General features: G+C 34.2%; 1 long non-coding RNA gene across 1 annotated transcript; it reads right to left on the bottom strand.

The window, feature by feature from the left end:
• Nucleotides 1-975: 975 nt before the first annotated feature.
• LOC139904327 (uncharacterized) lies at nt 976-2,710 on the bottom strand. The gene is made up of 3 exons (XR_011778737.1): nt 2,560-2,710; nt 1,276-1,500; nt 976-1,202 (listed from the first exon to the last, which is right to left on the bottom strand). It is a non-coding gene; the product is annotated as an uncharacterized lncRNA (long non-coding RNA).
• Nucleotides 2,711-7,029: the final 4,319 nt, after the last annotated feature.

Raw genomic sequence — 7,029 nt, 5'->3', positions numbered from 1 at the left:
CACCTTATTAGAGCACTAGGAGTGGTGACCGAGGTCACTTGGTATGTCAGGCGTGACTTGCAGAGTCAAAAAAAGTGGGGAGTGATGACATATGTCAATTAGTGTGTTAGTTAGTGTGTTAAAATAATAATTATTATATTTAATACATTATTCCTTTGAAAAAGAAAAGCAAAAATAAAAATAAAAAGAGGGGTAAACCTCGTCGCATGGGCGACTGACATAGGGGTGACTTGCCCAAGTGAAGTTCAAAGGGAGTGGGTGACTAGTCACTTTGTGTGGGACGGATGGGGGACGGGGTAAGTGACTACCACCACTCCCACTGCTCTAAGAGCACTGGGAGTGGTGACTGAGGTCACTTGACATGTCAGGCGTGACTTGCTGAGTCAGAAAAAGTGGGAAGTTGTGACCTATGTCAGTTGGGTATGTCACTTATTAAAATAATATTATTTTTGTATATGAATATGCCTCAAAACACGTCCCGGGAGGGACTGACATGGGGTAAATGGAGGTGACTGACATGAAGTAAACGGATGTGGGGAATGGAAAATTTGATGACTGGGTGTGGGACGGAGGGGGGAACGAGCCTCCACTCCCCTTGCTCTAGAGCAAGTGAATTGCTTTTGGTTCACTAGAATTGAAGAATAATTAATCATGTTCAGATAACTATGATTATGATGATGGAGAATTTGGTATTATTTTGGGCATAAAGAGAGGGAGTGTCAATAAATGGTGTGGTTGTGGTAGGATTATAGTAAATGGTGTCAACTAGATAAGTGCCTGGCCGCGCGTTGCAGCGGCGAACAATAACGTGTGTGTTGTTTTTTTTCGCGTGAAATTTATTATGTAGGTCATGTCGTCATGTTATACATAGTTAATAGTTTAGATTATATGTACATATATATGTATAGTCACAAAAGTACAGAGTCAAATATCAGATTAAATTAAAAATTAAAAATAAATCTATTGATCATGAGAATAAGAAACTAAACAGTTGACGAAATGATAGAACAATATCACCAATGCAACCTAAGGTTAAATGATTCTTCATCAATGCAATAATACGCATATATAATATAATTGCTACATATCAAACAATAGCCTCTTGGAGGGACCCAATACTGGGAAGCTGATGCAGCAAATCAGTGAAAGAGTCATTCCTTGGCATACCGAAATACTCGTCTGAAGCTATTCCAAATATCATACTACAATCAAGAATAGAAACAATGAACTATTTCACATAGCAAGTACCAAAGCACATAATATGAAAACAATCACCTTTGTTGACTTGCGGCAAAGGGAGAAGCATATAGTGAAGTAAGTTATGTACATCCAAGAACTATTTACTAATTTTCTAAATTAGTTGTCTGTTCCACTATCTTGTTTAAGTTTTACCCACCATGAACAAAATAACTTCAAACAAAATAAAATGTCATGAACGGAAAATAACTGTCGTTTCCTTTGACACCTTCAAGTGCTAGCCAAATGCGACCGTAGAAAAATCTGAAAACAAACACATAACCCATTGTAAAACCTCTAATTAGTAAGAAAATGAGGAAATAAACCAAAAAGAATGGAAGAACGCTAAAAAATTTAACAGAATGCAAAAAAACAACAATACCTTTAACTTCCAATAATAGAATGCAAACAACAACAAAAAAGCAACCAAAATTACATCATCCCACCAAAAACAAACTTGAAAAAAACAAAACAACAAAAGCTGTTACAAATGGGAAATAATTGACACTACTTTCAAATTCAAGGCAAATGTGAGGCACTTTAGGAAGACAGCAGCCAAGGCAATATCCAAGAACATAAAATAAACATTTAATATAAAGCCTACATTGTCTATATCTTGGCTCTTTAAGAACAGATGATTTGGTGCCAACAAAATTTGAACTTATGATTATTAGAGTAGGCTTACCGTTTGACTGGGTGGGAAAGCAAAGCAATCTGACCAATCCGAGATGCTAGGAACGACTTTTAACAAACTCACATATGACAGTTCCATCGATTTAAATTAAGTCAATAATAATGAATTATAACAAAAAATAATAAAATTTATAAATATTATGCTTCATAGTTCATACAATAGTGAGCATGAATCCAGTCAACAATAATGTGATAACAGATTTGACTTCGACTTTAGTACTTTAATTAGTAATCTTTAACATGACATAATCCAACAAATATGTTTATTGTAATCGCTTCGTACAAACATTTGTGATATTTTCGCCCTAATATTAGGAGATAATCTTCAAATTAATCCGATTTAAGCAATGAACGACACAATATTCTTATTTCAAATCCAAACAAAATTGACATATCAAATCAACATTCAAAGCCACTCAAAGTTGCATTTTACCGAGTACGTACTCTGAATCCAACAAAAATAAAAAATCCTAGTATACTCACCAAAATTAATCATCTAAAGTTACCTGACTTGGCTAAAATTAAAGCTCATAAAATTTCCACATATTAAACCACGTAAGTCTAAACATTCAGACTCACAAAAGGTAAATTGAAAACATTAAAAAAGTTCAAAAAGAAGAAAAAGCATACCATGATTAGAAGAATGATTAAAAATATCTTCAACCATAGGAGGAACTTCATCTTCTCTGATGGGTCTCAAAACTTCTAATCTTTTAAGCGAAAAAAGCTCCAAGTTGCAAACTTTTCTAACTGTAGGATTACAATTGCATAATGTAAAAACGACATAAATCCGGATGACTTTTAGTATACGAAATCAAGATAAGAACCCATTTTAAAGCATCAAACGACAACTTTTAAGGCTCATATATATATATATATATATATATATATATATATATATATATATATATATAGAGAGAGAGAGAGAGAGAGAGAGAGAGAGAGAGCGAGAGCGAGAGAGAATCAAGCAAGAGAACATGGGTCGCAATGGCTGCAACCTATCTATAGGTTGTCCCGCCAAGATACGAACCCATTTCTTCTCATTACTTGAATTAACTCCCTCAAATTCATCTTCGTAAAACCCCTTTTTAAACATTCTATTTGAATTTTGTCAATTACAATTGGGAGCTGTAAATATCATTAAACATAGTTGGTAATACAAATGCAAACCGAATAAGAGTGATGCTTATATTGACTATGCATATAGTTATTTGTGTTTCAATCATTTAGCAACATAGCCAAAAGAAAATCAGTCCATTGAACTAACTGAAGCACTGCATTTTTGTCTGCAAAAGAAAAATCATAAGCACCTAATAGAATATCAGCATAAAAAAATACTTACCAAGCACTTTCGATTTCCCTAATATACCTTGTTCTAAAACTTACAACAAAGAAAAGATGTCATTTGGTGAACAACTTAGTGACAAATTTATAGTATTACATGAAGAAAAAAAAATAGAAAATTGAAAGTAGCAAGAGCAAGAATGCTGTTAGTAACTACCATTGGGGTTTTGCTTTTGTTTGCCATTAAATTCCTATAGAATAACTTGAGACAGCCCAAGTAGATGATAAAAACAATTTTGAAATGACAATCAAGTCACCAACAACCATCACAACCAAATACAACAAGAATTGGTAAAAGCTTAGTAAACAAATTTTTGAAAAAACTGAAAAACAATAATGATAACCTAATGTATTTTCAATGTAAAAACAACATAACCAAAAATCCAATCGAGTATTTTCAATGCAAAAATCAAATACTGAAAGAAACAATCGATTAGAACTTAGCTACTAATCATTAGCATAAAAACACTTAACAGGAAGAATACCAGAAATCAAATCGAACGGCACAGATAGCTGCGAAGGTGGTCATTACAACGATGATGTTATAATCCTTTTACTAAGCTCACATGTGTATCACGTGCATCATTGGTACTACTCAATAACAGAAAACATAAGTCTCACTAGTTAGTTAGACTAGTTCTATGGTAGTTGTATAAATAAGTGGTTAGGTTAGAGGTTAAGTCAGCTTATGAAATTGTAAGTGTGTAAACACAATTCTCCCCCTTTTCTCTTGTAATCTGGAGCTATAATTTGAGTAACATCAATACAAGTTCAATTCGATTCATTCTTCGAGTCTGATTCTTTCTTCGACGACTTCAAGGTGATTCGAGAGCTTCTCCGATTCTATTGAATCCAGGAAGTTCATAACAATTGGTATTCAGAGCACTTTTCTGGGCAATTGAGAAAATCAAAATCAAGAAATTGAAGGTTCAAAGGTCTATGTTGATGAAGGCTGTTGGAGAAACAAAAATGGATCAAGAATTTAGACAAGAAGATGGTGATTCTATCAAGCAATTGGTTGATCTGATGAACACCTTCGTTGATGATATGAAGCAAATGGTAGCTGAACAAAAGAGGTTAAATGAAGAAATGTAGGAAATGACTGAAACAAGACAAGGCTTGATTGTTGATGATAACAATTGTAAAGAAAAACTAGCAAGAACTGATCATGCCCACAAGGTGTTTGATAAAATGTCACCTACTAATTTTCTTGAACAAGATGGATCAGTTCAAGACTATTATGAAGCCTTTGATTCTTGGTTCAAGAAAATGGGATTAGATGAATTCTATGTAATTGATATTTTCATTTGGGGGTTGCAACCGGATGTTAAGCGTGGTGTTAGCATATTTAAACCGAAAAACCTTTATGATGCGTATATTTTGGCTAAAGTACAAGAAGCTACACTAGCAGTGATTAAGCGCACCCCTCAAATCTTTGACAATAAGTATGCTGTTTCTGCAACTTCTTGTAATACATTCAAAGGTGACAATGCTGACCAGTTATACAACCAACAAAGTTCCATTCCTTTTCATAACACGATCATGGTCGAAGAAGATAAGTTTGCCACCCAAATGATTGATTCTGATGGTGAAAACCAATCGTTAAACCTTGATGATGATACCCAGGTTGTGAACTATGATACTAAATTGGTGGTGATGGGTATTCAAGATTTCGTTGACAAGGATGAAACTCAACTATTCAACGAACATGAAACTGAAGGAGTTAAAGTTACAGATCATGATACTAATAGGGCAGAAACATTGTCTCAAAAATATTCATCTCAAGAGCTGGAGAAGCACGACAAGCAAATTGTTGGATTAGGAAACGGAAGTAGTTGTAGATTGAGTCGATCAATTTCAAGGAAACCTTTCACTGAAAATGCGAATGAGGTGAACAAAATTGAATTTGGGTCAGAATCTGAGATTTTTGGTAAGCCAAGCAAAGTGGTGAACTTCAAATGTTTTGAGTTATCTTCTTCAAAGCTTTGTAAAGATAACGATGAATGTAGTGAAACTGAGCCTAACCGGGTCATAGAAGAGGCTGTAAAAAACATAGTTGTGATTAGTGATGAATTACGAGAGGAATTTGTCATTGATATATGCATCAAACCAAGTGATCTAATATACTCAATATTGTTTTCTTCTGATTGCGTGAATGAAGAGACTATTAGTTGGACCATTCAGAGGGTTCGAACGAATCAAGGTAATAGGAAAGAAATGACTGCAACTGTGACAAAGGTTAACTCAAGAACTTACCATTCTAGTTTAGTAGATAATAATTGTCTAAACAGTTATTTGCAACTGAAAAATGTTGGCTATGAAGCCTATGATGAAGATGTTATGACAATTATTGCTCTAAAGAAAGTTCGTTTATTCTCATTAGAGCCAAAACTTATTAAGTTTGACTTATGGAAATGGCCAAAGAGGAAAAAAATAATTCATAAAAAGATAATCGGTTGTAGGGATGTTTATGTCAAATATAGGAAAGAAGGGTTGAATTTGGATGTGCTGGTGGGTAAGTCGCTTATAAAAATGTATTTTGAATGTAGTAGTGTTGATAATGCTAGTGAACTTTTTGATCAGATGTTGTCACAAGATGCCATTTCTTGGACTCCTTTTGTTGAAGAGTATGCGAAGAAAGGAGATATAAACAAAGAAGAATGGCAGCGCATACAAATGGTAGGGAAATTCACCATGACCAAAATCTTTGGGTTCATCATGGATGCCATGAGGTTATAAAATCTACCTCTAAAGATGTCATAATAGTCAACAGGGAAATTATATTGATGGGTCACAACCAATTTCACCACTTTAAGAATGTGGTTTGCTTTTGGCCAGGACATCTATTAGTTGGTTCTCTGAGATTTAATCATCATCAAGATTTGATTACCATCATTGATTTGCAGGAAGACTTAGAAATAGTTCTAATATTCAAAGGATTCTTGAGGACAAGAATCATTTTAAGGGGAATGGATTGTTATAATCCTTTTACTAAGCTCACATGTGTATCACGTGCATCATTGGTACTACTCAATAACAGAAAACATAAGTCTCACAAGTTAGTTAGACTAGTTCTATGGTAGTTGTATAAATAAATGGTTAGGTTAGAGGTTAAGTCAGCTTATGAAATTGTAAGTGTGTAAACACAATTCTCCCCCTTTTCTCTTGTAATCTGGAGCTATAACTCGAGTAACATCAATACAAGTTCAATTCGATTCATTCTTCGAGTCTGATTCTTTCTTCGACGACTTCAAGGTGATTCGAGAGCTTTTTCGATTCTATTGAATCCAGGAAGTTCATAACAGATGACGATGGAGATGGCGACAGAAACCCTAATTTTTTCCCCAATCTGAAAAATGGAAAAGGGTGTAAGAACCCTAATAATTGATGACAAATACAATAATGGAGGACATGTGATTGGTTGGAAAGTTACATGAATGGTGAAAGTGATAGATGAAAGTGGCTGGTTTGGGGAAGATGATGGCGGCGGGTATATTTTTTTGAGAAGAAATAAGGAAAATTCAAAGAAGGTAGTAGAAGTTTGAATTTTTTTTTTTTTTATAGGGATGAATGTACGTAGCTTTGGGGGTTTTCTTAAAGCGAACGACGTGTTTTAAGGTGGCTGTTAGTATGTAAGTAAATAAATAAATAAGTATGTTGAAGTTGAAGTTGAGAGTATGGTCCAAATTAACTTTGGGTTTTAACTTTTAATTGATTGATAGTCTAACTCTTTTAGTCTTTGTTCTAAGAAAAAAT

This window comes from Rutidosis leptorrhynchoides, chromosome 4 (assembly GCF_046630445.1).
Source record: "Rutidosis leptorrhynchoides isolate AG116_Rl617_1_P2 chromosome 4, CSIRO_AGI_Rlap_v1, whole genome shotgun sequence".
Lineage (NCBI taxonomy): Eukaryota > Viridiplantae > Streptophyta > Magnoliopsida > Asterales > Asteraceae > Rutidosis > Rutidosis leptorrhynchoides.
The sequence above is the reverse complement of the archived record's forward strand: the minus strand, read 5'-3'. Positions and strand labels throughout refer to the sequence as shown.